This window comes from Ascidiella aspersa, chromosome 5 (genome assembly GCF_963924565.1).
Source record: "Ascidiella aspersa chromosome 5, kaAscAspe10.2, whole genome shotgun sequence".
NCBI classification, from domain to species: Eukaryota; Metazoa; Chordata; class Ascidiacea; order Phlebobranchia; family Ascidiidae; genus Ascidiella; species Ascidiella aspersa.
Genome location: NC_139451.1, coordinates 15,528,261 through 15,545,154, shown reverse-complemented (window position 1 = coordinate 15,545,154; position 16,894 = coordinate 15,528,261). Strand labels below are relative to the sequence as shown.

At 34.2% G+C, this 16,894-nt stretch overlaps 1 pseudogene; it reads right to left on the bottom strand.

The window, feature by feature from the left end:
• Positions 1-10,598: 10,598 nt before the first annotated feature.
• LOC146145087 (uncharacterized) lies at positions 10,599-16,441 on the bottom strand (annotated as a pseudogene).
• Positions 16,442-16,894: the final 453 nt, after the last annotated feature.

Below are 16,894 nucleotides of genomic sequence, written 5' to 3'. Positions count from 1 at the left end.
AAGAAAAAAAGTTATAACCCGCCAAACTGGGAGGTTTCGCACGTAAATTACAGCATTTTTTTCGTAAAGAGGCCTTCGAAAAAGTTATTTTTCTGCAAAAACCTTAATGGCATGAGTTAGTGACTAACGTTATGTTATTTAGTATTGTATTAGTTAGTTTAACAGTAATTTTTAGGAAAATCATGGACAGGGAAAAAAAGTTATAATCCGTCAAACTGGGAGGTTTCGCACGTAAATTATAGCATTTTTTTCGTAGAGAGGCCTTCGAAAAAGTTATTTTTCTGCAAAAACCTTAATGGCATGAGTTAGTGACTAACGTTATGTTAATAAGTATTGTAATAGGTAGTTTATCAGTAATTTTTAGGAAAATCATGGGCAGGGAAAAAAAGTTATAACCCGCCAAACTGGGAGGTTTCGCACGTAAAATATAGTAATTTTTTCGTAGAGAGGCCTTCGAAAAAGTTATTCTTCTGCAAAAACCTTAATGGCATGAGTTAGTGACCTAACGTTATGTTAATTAGTATTGTATTAGTTAGTTTAACAGTAGTTTTTAGGAAAATCATGGGCAGGGAAAAAAAGTTATAACCCGCCAAACTGGGAGGTTTCGCACGTAAATTATAGCATTTTTTTCGTAGAGAGGCCTTCGAAAAAGTTTTTTTTCTGCAAAAATCTTAATGGCATGAGTTAGTGAGTAACGTTATGTTATTAAGTGTTGTATTAGGTAGTTTAACAGTAATTTTTAGGAAAATCATGGCCAGGGAAAAAAAGTTATAACCCACCAAACTGGGAGGTTTCGCACGTTTTTCGTAGAGAGGCCTTCGAAAAAGTTTTTTTTCTGCAAAAATCTTAATGGCATGAGTTAGTGAGTAACGTTATGTTATTAAGTGTTGTATTAGGTAGTTCAACAGTAATTTTTAGGAAAATCATGGGCAGGGAAAAAAAGTTATAGCCTGTCAAGTTTCGATTATCGCATGATAATTAAACTGTAAAATGTTCAAATTCACATAGTAAATTTTTAGTAAAATTCATCAGGAATTGTTTTTGTTTCTTTGCAACTTTTGTTTAAGAACCTTTGTTTGTGTGAATATGCAATACTGTACCTTTAAACTATTGCCTCGTTGTTCGTTTCCTTTATTGATTGTTGCTATTGTTACGTTTTTAAAAGCCCCAAGGTATTTCCCCATGTCATTCTTTCTTGTCTACTGAAAAAATAAAATATATGGTTATTGGTTACATTGATGTTGTATCAATAATGGTTTAGAAAGTGAGATACAGAAACAGTATTTACTTTTTTTATTTTAGTTTGTTTTGTTTATTACCAATACAAACTGCAATAAAAAATGTGTGAATCTCTTCCTAAGTCGAATACTTATAAAAATATCGGTGTATAGGTTCTCTGATAAGCGTTTATAAAACTCGCTGTTAAATTTTCTTGAATATGTTTTTTTTTAGTTCTTAGATTGGCATTAAACAATTTTGTGGTAAACGGGTTTAAAATTAAAAAAAAAAAAATACCAAAACTTATTTCGCCGAAATGACAATGGTAAGCTACTCGCGTACCACAGGTTGGGAACCCCTGGTTTAAAAAGTACTAAATTGATTAGTGCAGTTTTACTTTGATAAGTACTTCTTTATTAAGTTAAAAAAGCAAACATGATAGTTGCCATGTCTGTTAATAGACAGGTATGACATTCCCACGGGCATATTAAGGATGTACCAGGCCATGTTTCCAACACTATGGTATATTGCACTCTTCACTGTGTGACTCTAATTTCAATAAACAATTTCTAATAACTTGGATTATAAGTATCGTTCAACAAAAAAAAATTGTCTCAATTTTAAGATTTTTTTTTTGCGATTTTGATCTGATTTTGGGCTACATGTGTGCACATGAGTTCAACCTAAAACAGCTTATCTATGTAACAGTGTTAGAGTAAAAAAAACAGACATGTGCACCTCAAGTCCCCACTGTTCAGCATACCCCTTATTGCTTGATGTCACAAGAAACTTGAGTGCCTGTAGCTTGTTGCTTAATCATTAAACAAATCATTGAATAAATATTTTTATATGGTTCTTTTATGAAGAATATATAAGCCAAATATTCCAAACACATCCATCAACCAACTGATTAAAATTTATCTAAAACGTAAAAAAAAATTTTAGCCGTGGAAAGTTCTTTGCTACAGACCATATTCACTAGTTGAAGTTTTTTCTTAAACTTGAATAATGTCTGAAATAAAGCAGAAGCAATAACAAAAGTCGTACAGTTATTATAAACTAATAAAACAATTTTTTTAAATATTTGGAAAAGTATTTTAACAATTAATTTTCGTAAATTTCCAAATTTACAACCTTGTTCCAAACATACCAATCTAATTATTTTTTATTTATTTGTAAAATAATTCGGACCAATTGGCTTTTGTATTTTCTATAACTCAGCTATTTTAATAAACTTCTTTAACACATAATGCCAACTGAAATCATATGAATTGCCAACAAAGAAAATATAAAACAGTTAGGGTGGTATTCATAAAGTCGGATCGCGGATCTGATCCACTGTTGAGTTCAGAAAGTTGGATAAAACTGTGGATCACTCGATCAGCTTGATCCACGGATCTGATCCATGGATATCCTCTGTTTCATAAAGTCCGATCACTTGCGATCCTTGATCTATGATCACTACTTTTCATCTAATTTGTTGATCGGCCGATATTGGGCGATCAGACACTAACCCTAATGCTTAGAATGGTATATTTTTTACTTCCTATGAGACAAGAATGACAACAAACACATTTGTGTTCAAGTACGGTAGTTTTATTGCATCTGTTAGCTTAGTCGTTGAATGCAGAGAGGTCTGCAGCCAGATAACACTTTGTTTGCTTTATACTGCGCCCTACGACTAACAATTCTGTTTAATTATTGAAATGCAGGTCGTAATTAACATTGACTATTATGTCACAACTGCGTTCCCTAAGATTAATTGATGAAGTGTTGGAAAGATTTGAAGAAAATACTCCAATAACACGCCGCAGAATTAAAGATGCACTAAATATTTTGGAATATTATAATGACTGCCAATTCAAGGCTAGATTTCGTTTCACAAAAGCTACATTTAATTTTTTACTCGATATGCTAAAAATTGACATAGGCCATCAAAGACATCATGCTATTCCTCCTACAACTCAACTTCGATTTTTAGCAACTGGGCATTTGCAAATGAGTGATGGGGATCTACTAAATTGCAGTCAGCCAAGTGTTAGTAGAATAGTTAAAAAAATAACAGCCATAATTGCAATGGCTGTTACCACTGTTGCATAGAACAAAGATTCTCTTCTTTTCAACAAAGTAAAGATTGTCATGCTGCGAGCAACAGAAAAGGCACAATTAATGTTTGAAGGAGACCCTTCTTTATGTACAATAGTAAAGATTTGCTCTTTTAAAGGTAAATCCCGTTATACAGGATGTGGATATTTACGAGTCAAATTGCACCTTAAGAGAGCGCGCTGGGGAAAAGGCCTCTTGCAGTAGCAACTCAACTTTGCTGATTTTACTCAATAGAGGGGGGTCACATCCTCGACTGAAAAATTATTTGTGCTGCCATCTAGCGGCAAACATGTATTACGATACGGTTTGTTGGACCTTCCGCCAGGTGTCGCACCTTGCAGTTATCAGCTTGGCTGTACCACTGTTGCACAGAACAAGGATTCTTCGTTCCAACAAAGCAAAGATTGTCATGCTGCGTATCTTGCCTCTCGTCTGAAACCTACGCGTGCAGCAACTGAGAAAATTTTGTACCTCGAGCCTTTGCGTACTTTTATTTTTGGCGTTAGGGGGCCCCTTGGCCCCGCTGCCCAGGAAGGTTGCAGGTTGTAACTTATTTCTAGGCCTATATTTCTAGTGTATCTTGTTTTTCTATTAGTATTGCCCCCCTTAGAGTAGCGCAGGGACCGGGCTCATAACCTACCCGCCTGGCTCTAAGCCTTTTTTGCTTTAACTTTACCCCCCTTTAGTGGGAACCAAAAAAAGCTCGTTCTACCTGTATATCTTAGTTTTTTTTTACTCGCGCATACTTGTATTTTTTTTCGTTTTTTCGCTTGTGTAAGGTATATCGATTACGTCTTGCGTGACGTAGTTGACTTAATTGCCCCCGCCGCTAGCAAGGCCCTCATAAAGGGCAAAGCGCTAGCCAATTTTTCTTTCATTTTTGTACTTCGTTTTTTCACGTGCGCTCTCTAGCGCCTCGCAGTGACTCTTAAAGTCACTCTTTTTCCCGCCCTTTTTCTTTGTCACTTTTTGTGTGCGCTCTCTAGCGCCTAAAAGTGACTAATAGAGTCACTTTTCTTTCCCGCCCTTTTTCTTGTCACTTCTCGTGTGCGCTCTCTAGCGCCTCATAGTGACTTCTAAAGTCTCTATCCTTTTCTCCGTTCTGCCATCTTTCTTTAATATCGTACATGCTCTTTGGCATGTGAACAAAACATACCATGACATCTACCTTTGCCCTGACCAGAACGGTCAACATAAAGGTATACTCACCCAATGAATTTCTGATTGATGACTTCCTAAGCATCATACAACAATACCAACCATTAAAAAATAAAATCGACCACATCACAGGATGCCGGACAGTAAACCGTCATCAACAAATTTTCAACTGACCTTTCTCACCGAATCTGACAAAAATGAGACCAAACATATTCTACAAACGACACCAAATTTTGAATACGAAGGAGAAAAAATAACACTAGAAGTAATGGAACCATCGCCACTCCTAAATAAAATCACACTGGTTCCCGTCCCTTGTGAATGGGAACTAGAACAAATTGACGAAATTGTCAGACACAACAAATGGGGAATTTTAAAAAGAATCACACCATGCACTCACAGAAACATACCCCACGTGAGAAACGGATTCTACCATCTTTTTATTGAGAAAATCCAAATGCAAAACATTCAAGACCAAATTGTTGTAGCTGGACATCGCATACGCACTATTAAACCTGGACAAGAGAATACACGACCAAAATGCAATCGGTGCGGCCTACCCGGACATTGGGCAAACAGATGTACACTCCAATATTCGCAAACAACACAAGCTACCACTAACCCTGACCCTGTCAACTTTCAAGACTTGTCAATGTCATAAACGAACGCCAACAAAACAACCTTCCAGGACCATCGGGACTTATATCCCCTATCACAAAACAGACAAACAAGGAAAATCTCCTCCCCCGAAGCATAATGTCGTAAGCGATACAGCCAACGACGCTGATGACGAACTGACAAATCACGAATTCTTGGGTGAACTATCAAATATCGACTCCCCAGTCTTTACTCATGTCACAAACGAAAATGCAAACCACCACACTCAACCAGATGAAGAAGAACACTCTCAACCTTCAACACATGAAGAAAACGAAACAACAAACACTCAACCAACACACCATCAACACCACACAAAAGAAGAAAATTGACACCAAAAGAAGAAAAGGAAAGAAAGAAAGCCAAACTAGGAGACACTAACCGAAGACTAGACTTACCTGGGGATCCTGATCTCCACAGCTGACTACCCAGGGGACTCACACTCTTCTCGCAAATCACCTCTTGGTCCTGACTTAAATGTAGTAGAATCTGAGTCTAAATTGGACAAAATTAAATAAACTTACCGCATTCTATTTGAATAAGATATACTGACGATGCCTTAGTTGGCGAAATATATATATATCTTTTTAAGATCTGGTTAATGTGTCTGACCTGAATTGCTAGCTTTGCTAGATTATTTTGCTGTTACTGATCAGGAATTAAGGTCGACATTTATCTTGCAAGGGTCAAGGTGATTTCTATTATTCACATATTCAGTGCAACTTACCGCATATGTAAACATTCCAAATACTCCCCACCAAACAGGCACAGGGACTATACTAATTATAAATGATAAAATAAAACAAAACTATAACGTCCAACATGAGGTTATTGAACAAAACAGGATACAATCTATAAAACTAACTGAAAAAACGCAAAACAAAACAATAACCTTAATCAATTTATACCTACAATCCGGAAACCCTAGCACAAGAAAAAAACAACAGAACCTAATTGAAAGCAAAATAAAGAACCAAAATATAGAAAATCTAACATACTAGGCAATTTTAATTTTACATATAACGAATTTGATACAATAAATAAACTCAGCGCAACAAAAATGGATCAACAAAACTGGATACGCATCAAAAAGCTCTTTAAATTAATAGACACCTTCAGGCACCAAAATAAAAATGAAAAAGAATTTTCCTTTGTCACTGCAAAATCTGCCACCAGAATAGATAGAATATACGCGTAAATAAACAAAAAAACTCACATTACATACCTGTTACTTTTTCCGACCATTCAAAAGCCCCATTCCTCTTGATCCAACTTGGTAAAGCACGCAGACAGGAAAAATCATTCTGGAAAATGAATAACTCTTTATTAAACGAAAAATACTATTGCGATTCGATAATAAAATTAATTAAAGAATACAAATTTGAAAATACGGAACCAAATAAACTTATTTGGTGGGAAAATCTAAAAAAACGAATAAAAAATCATACAATAAAATATGCGCAATACAAAAATAATCAAAAACGAAAACATGAAAAAGCTCTAAAACAAAAACTAAAACTGTTAACAGAATCACTAACATCACACGATTTAAACTTAAATAAACAATACAAAGAAACAATTGAACAACTCAAACTTTTTGAAACAGAAAAATTAGAAGGACAAAAAATACGCTCTAGGATAAAACATATAGGAAATGGAGAAAAACCGAACAAAGAATTTTTCTCTTTAGAACAAAAAAATCAACTCAAAACAGGCATCTATCAATTAAAAAATGAAAACGACCAAATTACGAACAACCCAATTCACATTGAAAAAAATAATACACCAATTTTACACCAAATTATGGGGAACGGAAAATAAAATAGACCACGCCAAACAAAAACAAATTCTAGACAAAATAGGAAATAAAAGCGAAAGCAAATCCCCTGACCAAAACATAGAACCTCCCTCTTTCATAAATAAACAAGAAATAATTCTAGCCATAAGCTCTTTAAATAATAATTCATCCCCCGGCTCTGACGGACTTACTAGCGAATTTTACAAAAAATTTCAAAATTATCTAATTGACGACCTAATTGAATTATACGCGAACATTTATCTAAAACAAGAAATGACTAATAACATGAAATTGGCTGTAACAAAACTAATACCAAAAAAGGCGACCTTAATTATATAAAAAACTTGGAGACCCATTTCATTGCTAAACACTGATTACAAAATTTTAAGTAAAATTATTACCAATAGACTAAGGCCACAACTCGACGACAAAATTGACACATCACAAAAATGTGGCGTAACAAATAGGCAAATGCAAGAAATTCATTACAATATTAATTCGGCAATAGAACATAGTAAAGATAAAAATAACAAATTGGCACTTTTAGTAACAGACTTTGAAAAAGCATTCGACAAAGCGGACCACCACCTGATTCAACAAATTCTAAAAAAATTCAAAGTCGACCAATTTACAATAAAACCATACTCTACCGAAACATTGGTAGCAAAATTGAAATTAACGGTAAAAATTCAAACGATATAAACATAAAACGAGGGGTCCGTCAGGGCTGTTCTCTATCAATGATTCTATATATTTGCCTTGGACAAGTGTTAGCTGAATTAATCCAAAACAATCCGGAAATCAAAGGTATCAAAATTAGGAAAAACACAATTAAAATGCAACAATACGCCGACGATAATACTTTTTTCGTATCAGACCCAAACTCAATCAAACACCTCTTTATAGAACTTGACAATTATGAAAAAATTACAGGCCAAACATTAAACAAAAACAAAACCAAAATACTAACGCTTGTCCAAGATTTTAAATCGCTTTTATTTGCTAACTACAACCAATACTTTACCGAACAAATTAAAATACTAGGAATTATCTACAATGAGACAAATAATAATAACGCAATCAATTGGCACGCAGCAAAAGGCAAAATCATAAGTATAATAAAACAATACGAACACCTAAATTTAACCATGTTTGGCAAAATCAATCTCATAAATTTCCTAATTGTATCCAAAATAATACACTTAGCGCGAATAATCATCCCCGACAACACAACAATAAAGTACTTACAACACGTCGCGAATCAATTTTTATGGACCCCACTTAAAATAGAACCCCTTAGCCGAACTAAACTGCAATCTGACTACAAAGAAGGCTGACTTAAAATGATAAACATACGTAATAAAATAAATGCAGCCCAACTAGAAAGAATAAAGTATATCAAAAATATTAACGAAACAAACCAGATCTTCCATGACTGGATGCTTTACCAAATTGGATTCAAAATAAGAACAATCAACAACAACCTCTTTAGTAATAACTACCCAAAACGCTTAGAACCCAACCCAAAATGGAAATATATATTAACACAATACGACAAACTTAACCTCCATGACCCAGAATTTGATTGGGAAAACTCCAAATTAAAAAATTTATACCAGACCCTAAACCAAATTACAGCAACAAAAACCACTCTTAAACTCACAGATTCCAACCAAAACATCAACTGGCTAGCCTTACTTTTCAAAACGCCGAAAACAAAAGACCTATTTACAAACAACGAAAAACAAATTGCCTACCGTATATCCCAAGGTGCCTTCTGCTGGGGAGACTTTTAAAAACGCCATCAAATCTATCAAAACAAAACAGGACAATTAATTAAACGTAATTGTAACTTCTGTCAATCAAACAAAGATAACATCAAACATTTAATTTTAGATTGCGAAATAACTAAAAGTATAACTCAAAATTTAAATTTATTTACAACTCAAAACTTTAATCAAAGTTTCCTGCCAAACGAGGATGCACTCCTTTTTAATCAAAATTCATTAGGTTTCCAAAATAACTTTGTAAATTTAAAAATCCTCCAAATCCTAAAAACAACAATAATTAAATTCAAAACTATTTTGGAAACTAGAAATGAATATGTTACGGATAAAAAACAATTCATAATTAATCTTACCGATGAAATCATATCCAAATTCCAAACCTTTATTTCGGACCTAAAAATAAAAATAGGATTAGAAAAACTAACAGAATTTTTAAACACAAATCTCATGGACCAAGAGACTGTTGGCGTTGCTGCGCTCCTCTCTCTTTAATTTTAACGTTATTATATATATCACTATTTGTATTTTTTAATTGCATATACTTCACCACTATCTACTACAAAATTACAAATAACTTACTCTTACTCTTTTGCGCCACCTTACGGCACAGGTCTCGGCCGAAGATGTATTATACGAATGATGATCCAACCGTATGTGATTAAAAAATAATCTAGGGAGCACTGGACCTCATAAGGGTTCAGTTGCATACCTGAGTATAATATATAAAGAAAAAAAAAAAGAAAAGCTACTGTAACTTAGACCATTTCATGTTCATACGTAAAATTCATCATTGGCTGCCGAACACTCAACAAAAGCCAAAATATCTTTCGACTAACACTACTGGATACAGCAACCAAAAACAAACTACACGAAACTTTAAAAAACAGACTAGTACTTGAAGACTACCTTACCATCACATCTTTTGACCCATCCGAAACCCTAACCAAAATCAATTTATACCCATTTCCTTGCGAATGGGGAGACGGCGAAACATTAGAGATAGCTAAAAAATACAATTGGGGTAAACTCAAAAAAATTCACCACTGTACACACAAAGAACATCCCACTATTCGAAACGGCTACACTCAACTCTTCTTCGAAGACCTTAATATCAAAAAAATACCGGATGAAATCACAATAAACCGACTGAAAATATATATAATCAAACAACCAAAAGAAAATACTTCACCAAAATGTGGAAAACCTGGACACTGGTCTTACCAGTGCCCAAAATCAATTTCAACCACAATAAACGACGAATGTCAATCAGCTGACAAAACTCCGCCATTGCAACCTGAAACTATCCAACCTCCACCCCCATAAACCCAAAAACAACCTCCAACCAACTCCTCGATTACCATAACAGTTGACGATGAAACCTCCTCTACTCATCAAGAAACAAAACCTCCAAACCCAAAATCCTCCGAAAAACCTACAGAAATAGCTCAAAATACAGAACAAACAACGCAGAATAAAAACAAACCTCCTCACCCAATACTTAAAACATCAACACGGGCCCATGGAACTCCAGCTAAAATGAAGACGACAGAGAACAAACCTGGAAAACAACCAAAACAAAACCTCTTTGAAATATAACAAACCAATAACCATAACACAACATAAACATACTTAAAACAACAAAAGAATACTATTACTACTATCTTTATAATTATCACCCTTAACTTTTTTCAATTCACCTTCCACTTTTATTCGTATTATTTCTTGTATATATGCCAAACTTAATGTCCTTCATTTTTTTTGTTGCACCTCTAATGTAATATCATTGAAACGCCCCACAAATAGCAATAAAACCACCGGCACCTGGCCGAAGAGGCATAAAACATATGATGAGGCCACCACCTATACCCCATCCGTTACCAGCCGGCGCCTCCCCTCCCTGTATGGATTTCGTGCCTTTCCTGTTCGAAGGATTGGTAGACGGTTGTCCGGAGGTGGCAGCCCTCACCTAAACAATTTTTTGGGTTACTCTATACAAAGAGATTATAACCATGAGGACAAACTATGACGTAGTCCATTGTTCTACTTTCGACAGCGTTCCGCTCTGGTGCATAATAGTAAAACAAGCACAACTATCGTTTGACTGGTACGTTAGTTAGCCAAAATTGGCGCAATAACGCAGAAATAATTAGGTGTAGTCTGTCGTAAGCTGAGGCACGCAAACATTGTATAGTGTGCTTTGCTGCTGCAGAAGACTAGCATCAGAGCTTTGCAGTTGCCTGCTGCATACCGAGATTAGGATTGGATTTTGTTTCAGTAAGAAAGCAAAATTTTCCAGATTCAAAAGTTTAGTTTAGCTGATCTCGCACCTAAATGAAATTTGTAAAGCTTGACGTTTTTTAGGTTTATTAGTTCCTTTAGGCCAGTGCTCTGCAACCCAAAACTTTTACGTATTCCATTATTTTGTACCCCTTAGCACTCGAAAAATGAAACTTGACCTTAATACTTTTTTGTACTCTGGTCTAGAATCCTACCACATTTATTTTGACATTAACTAAACTAGTTGTCAAAGTTGAAATTGCAATGAAGAAATACTATGTAAGAATAAATAAAATAATGATACTTGACCCACCCTAACCCAAATATTATTAACACTACAGGCCCTTTTTTAATTTATTTTTTGAAACAGATGCAAAGACTAATTATACAATCACATAATGTCAATGATACTTTATGGTTTTTTAACACACCTCTGGGAACAGTGCTGCCACCTTGCATGATGTCGCGGCACACCGGTTGCGGGGCATTGCCTTAGGAAGAATTTCCACTTTTTCTTACCATAAAAACATCACAACACCTTAGTTGTTTACACACAAGCCAGATGTACATTGGTTTATTTATTTGTATAGCAGGTTAAGAATAAGAGATTGATCGATATCACTTTTTTGGACGGATATGGTACTAGATTTTTTTACAATTTTGTCAACTGAACTTTTTTTTTTTTTAAATGTAATGCTAAGTAAACCCGAATTATTTTTTAACAAAAAATGGGTAAGTAGTTTGTTATACAGGAATGATTATATCATATGCGTCTACATTTACGGATACCGATATATCGGTAGAAGCGAAATATTGGCCGATATTATCAGCAAACCATAATATCGGTCTATCTCTATTAACAATGTAAAAAATAGTTATTACTGAAGTATTTTTTAAGTAGAAGGGTAAAGTAACGGCAAAATTTTACTATAATAGATCCTAATAAAATTAATTAACCAAGTTTATTTAACATGATAGGTGCCCAGCAAAATGAATTATAATTTATCTATTGAAGTTCTTTTTGGTGATGAAATAGAAGCGGAAGAGGTTTTACAACAAAAAAAGTAGGAATTGGAATTTGTAATAAACCTAATTTTGTATGCACTGTTTAGTAAATTGCATCCGTGTAACTTTTAACTAGAAACTAATTAGCCAGTTAATAACTAAATGTTTCAATGATGTACAGATGCCAAAAGTGTGATCAAATTTTGGAAAATGATGACGAAGTTATCTGGCATCAAAAAGAAAAGCATGGTATTACAATAACAGACTACTTAACTCATATTACATAACTTAGGAGTTCATGATTTCATATCGGAACAAGCTAACTTATTTTTACAGAAAATGTTCAATCCTACTCAAACGATGAAGTTTTGAAGTGGTGGCTGGAGGCAGGCGGGGAAAAAGAAAGTTTAAACTCCAACGCACTGTAATACTTTTTAAAGCTTTTTTTGCAAAAACCATCTGGAGATATTTTATTTCGTAATTTTTCTATTGATGGAATAACTATTATCCCATCATTGTTTTGCTTACCGCGAATTCAAGCATTAGGGACAGTAAGAAAAATGTTTGATATTTACTTGTTTCATTTAAAAAAAAAACTGTTCAATTAAACATAATCTTAATGACACTCTTAACAAAGATGAAGAGAGTATAATTGAGTACATTGCTGGATACATTTTAAACAAACTTATCAGACGCTGCAAATGTAGAAATGAGGTCGTTCATTTAAAAGCTATGGTCAGTGAAAGTATTTCTAGTGATAGTACTTCATTAATATGTGTTAAAAACAATGTCAACTATGGCTCTCTTACAACGCCAGTAAAATCTGTAACGAAGTTCATTATATATTTGGAAAGAAACTTTAGAAAATATTATTCTGTTGAAAATACTAGAAAAACTGTTTTAGAATCTATCGATTTTGTTTATGTACAGCATATTTTTAATGAATTTGTATATGATAATTGCTTACACAGGTTGCTGCTTAAAGTTATTCAGTTTTTTCTTAAAATTCGCTGTCATCAAAAGGCAAAAAATATAACTTCGAATATGAATGTGAACTTCGACCAAAATGTTAGTTTGCGTAAAAAAATGAAATAGTGTTCATTTGTTAAGTTAACCATTCATAGTTTTAAATATCAAAATGAATACAAAAGTAGATAGCATTTTTATAATGTTTGGAATAAGTTTTACATGCAAGTCATGTAAATCATTTACAAAATGTAACTTCTGTATGTGTTTTAAAATTCACACTGTGTCTAAATATAAACTGTAGTCATTTTACTATTTCACACACTTTTATATTCACTAATAACTTTGAAACATTTGGTGTTTTGTGCCCTTGTGAACTTATTGTTTTTATCGTTTTTTATTTTAATAATATCGTTACTTATTAATAAATATTATTATTGCGCAAACTGTATCTGAAAAATCTCTTTTTCAAGCAGGGTGGCCCTGAAAAAGGCCGTTTAGGCTTTATGTCAGATTTCTTTGGCGCTTTGGTAGCTGTTCATCAGATACTGGAGCATTCTTCCAATCCAATTTATGTTTTACATTAGACCCTTTGAGAGACTTTATATTTTTTTTGCAGACAATGACATTTTCAAATTGTGAGTACTGATTAATATCAGGCATTTCATTCCTGCGCCCTATTTGTCTCATGTGGCCAAAATATGACTCCAATGGTTCCTGATTTAATCTCTTTGAACTACATAAACATTTTCCGGGCTGTTATTAAGAATAAATTTGACCAATTCTGTAATTGCTTTTGTAGTTATCAACAAGCCCTCATAAGTTTGGTGGCTTAAAAATTGCTTTGCTTGCTCTGCCAACGAACCTTTTAAACTACATTTCCATTTTTCCAGTTCTTCCAGAAAGGTTGTGCTTAACCAGACTAAGCGGGGATCATCTTCTGACCTGTAAGGTTTTAAGTCAGAATTATATCCAAAATCTGTTCGGGTGTTCATTAAATCAAACCATCTATTCATCATCAGGTCAGCAAACCATGCACTTCTTGTCATCTCCTCGCCACCACGGTTTGCCATTAATTTGGCAACAGATCCTGAAAGAAGTTGAGCAGCATAACAAACTCTCATTTTTGCATAACTTTGATGCGAAAAGTGACAGTCTGTTAATTTGCAGCTTCTCAATTCTGTACTTTGAAAGAGCTGGGGTACTTTACAGAAATGCTGCCATAAAATGTAATGCTTATCATATTTCATTCATCTAGATCCATTTGGCCGACTGTTGTTTTAAGGAGATGTGGTGGATCACTAATTAAGAATATTGGCCATTCTGGCTTGTAGACATTAACACATTTATAGGAAACATCTAAGCCAGGACTTTTTAGAAGATTAAACATTTTTCGGTTACATGAAGCACCATCTGCAACCAGTGCAACTACTGTAAAATTGCATTTGAGAAGTGATTCAACCACTTCCCAAAACATACTAACCAACACATCTGCTTTGACGTTGTTTGTAGCATAAAACACTATAGGCCTAGAATAAGCGCTGACAATGCTTCGCGCATAGAATTGTAGTGCATGTGTTGCAGGTACCTCATCAACAGCTCTGTTTGGGCCCAAATCAACAAATCCCACCATTTTGTCGCTGGAGGCATCTGTAATATAAAAATATTCAACTACCTAATAATTTAGGTTTTAGTACAGAACATGTTAGGCAACCGACAGCCCGCAAGCCTAATCACACCCATCAGTGTAAAGGTGGAATAGAATATGGTAGAATATTTTCCAACCATGTTTTGTGAGTGAATGAATTATACGACACCCCTATAAGTGAATCGCTACTTTTCCATGTTATTTTATTGTGCTTTGCACTAGTTGATTTGTGTTTTTTTAATAAAAAATAATATCAAGGGTTTAACAATTCTATTCAAATTCCCCATAAACTAAATTAAAGATATTTATCTCATTTTTTATTTTTACACCTTTCACTGTGTGTTATTGAAATATTCTCAACTGCCAAAATACCTTTCATTTCATCAATAGAAATAGCCAGAAGTCTTTCATGATCTGCCATAGTTAAACATTTTTCTTCACATGATTTTGTAAACCTGGTGCTGTTTGGTAAACATTTCTAGAACATAATAAGATAAATTCACCTTTTTTAAAGATTTGGTCACAACACTGTTGAAAATACGACATGTACTCCCTAAACATACCGATAGTCCTGTAAAGTCTGTGAGCTTGGTAATCTCAAAATACCACTTTCTCTGAGCTCCTGATAGGCAGTTTTACTTTTGGCAGCCAGACGCAAACAAAATCTAAAAATGTATCTGTGTTATTTGTTGTTCAACCTAATGTAAAGATGAGTATTGTATCATTTACTTTATAATTTCAGGGTGATATCTTTCTCCATTCGTCTTCGAAGCATTTAATGTCATTTGTTCCTTCCAAAACACACTATAAAAATCATTTAGCTGTCCTCCGTCTCTGGCTAATAAAAACAAAATGTTGTGAAATAAAAATAAGGAAACTGTAGGCCAACTAATTATACCTCTTTCTATCAGAATTTTTAAATCTTGTGAAAAGTACTTTCAGTGACTTCTACTTGGTTCTCCTGCTTTAGCAACATCTGCCTCCAACTGAATGATCCTAAAACAAAATATTTTCGTTAAAAAATAGACCAAATGGTTTTTACCTTTTAGCTATGGTGTTAACAATGGGAGCAGAATGAAAACTATAGGGATTTGCACTCTTTGTCTGTAGATGTGGTATACCAATCGCAATATTTAATCCAGGGCAAACATTCATTGACTCCATTAATAAAAGATTGCTATACAAGGACCGATCCCTCATTTTCAAAAGTGAAACACAACTTTCCTTATTGGCTTTCCATCCAAAAAAGCATGCAGAGGGAATAAAATCTTGGGACACGCCAAGGGAGAATTTAGGTTGATCAAACCCAATATCAAATGTAAAAATTGCCAAATCATTATGGAAGATTTTTTTCCAGCCTTCGGGCAGCAGCGTATCATTATTCAAAGTGGAAATGGTTTTGTAGTGTTTATGGTTGGCACCACCTCTGAATTTTGGCAAAGCTCTTACTTTTGGAATGCCAATTTTTTTTGGCATCTCCAAGCTGGGTAGTCCCCATTTTTCAGCTCCTTGCGGTTTCCTTCTGGTTAGAATATGTAGGGTATATAAATAGAAAAGGAACACTTGGATGTAACAAATATGAAAAAGCAACTTACTTAATAAAATATCAGATTGCTTGAAATGTATTTCACATATTTTTGCAGCATCTCTAGATAACAAATCTTGGATATGCTTATCAGCTCGAATCACCAAAATTAAATTTTCAAAATTGCAGGCCCAATCAAAATTTGCTTTGGTTGCATACTTCCGAGAAGGAACTTTAAACAGAGTAGTTGTTGTTGCTCGGTTATTGCAAAATGGTAGACAACACAGATTAGCCATTTTTGTTTCGAAGCCTACCGAAAATAAATTTTTGATTAAACCACTCTTGTTATATACAATCATTTACTATTGAAACAAAACTTTGTCTAGAACATAAGATTAAATCCTGAAGCTGCAAAAGTTTTCCTTTTTATGCTTATGTAGCACATAACACAAGTAAAATTTAGACTGGGAGCCCAATCATTACCTACATTTTGACGAAATCACTTCTCAAACCTTGCAAAAATATGTAGTAGAAATCTAAAAAAGTGTTACGCAACCTCTGCTAGCCTTATTTGGTCTTCTAAGTCGAATTTGTATGAGGTAAACCGAATTAAAAAATAATTACAGGGTTTTAAACGAGAAATTACGCCAAAAGCGTACATTTTTATAACAGGGTTAAATGGGAAAGATGATGTTTTTCTTATTGTGAATCAGACCGTGACGGCTGTCGAAAGTAGAATGTATTGCTTA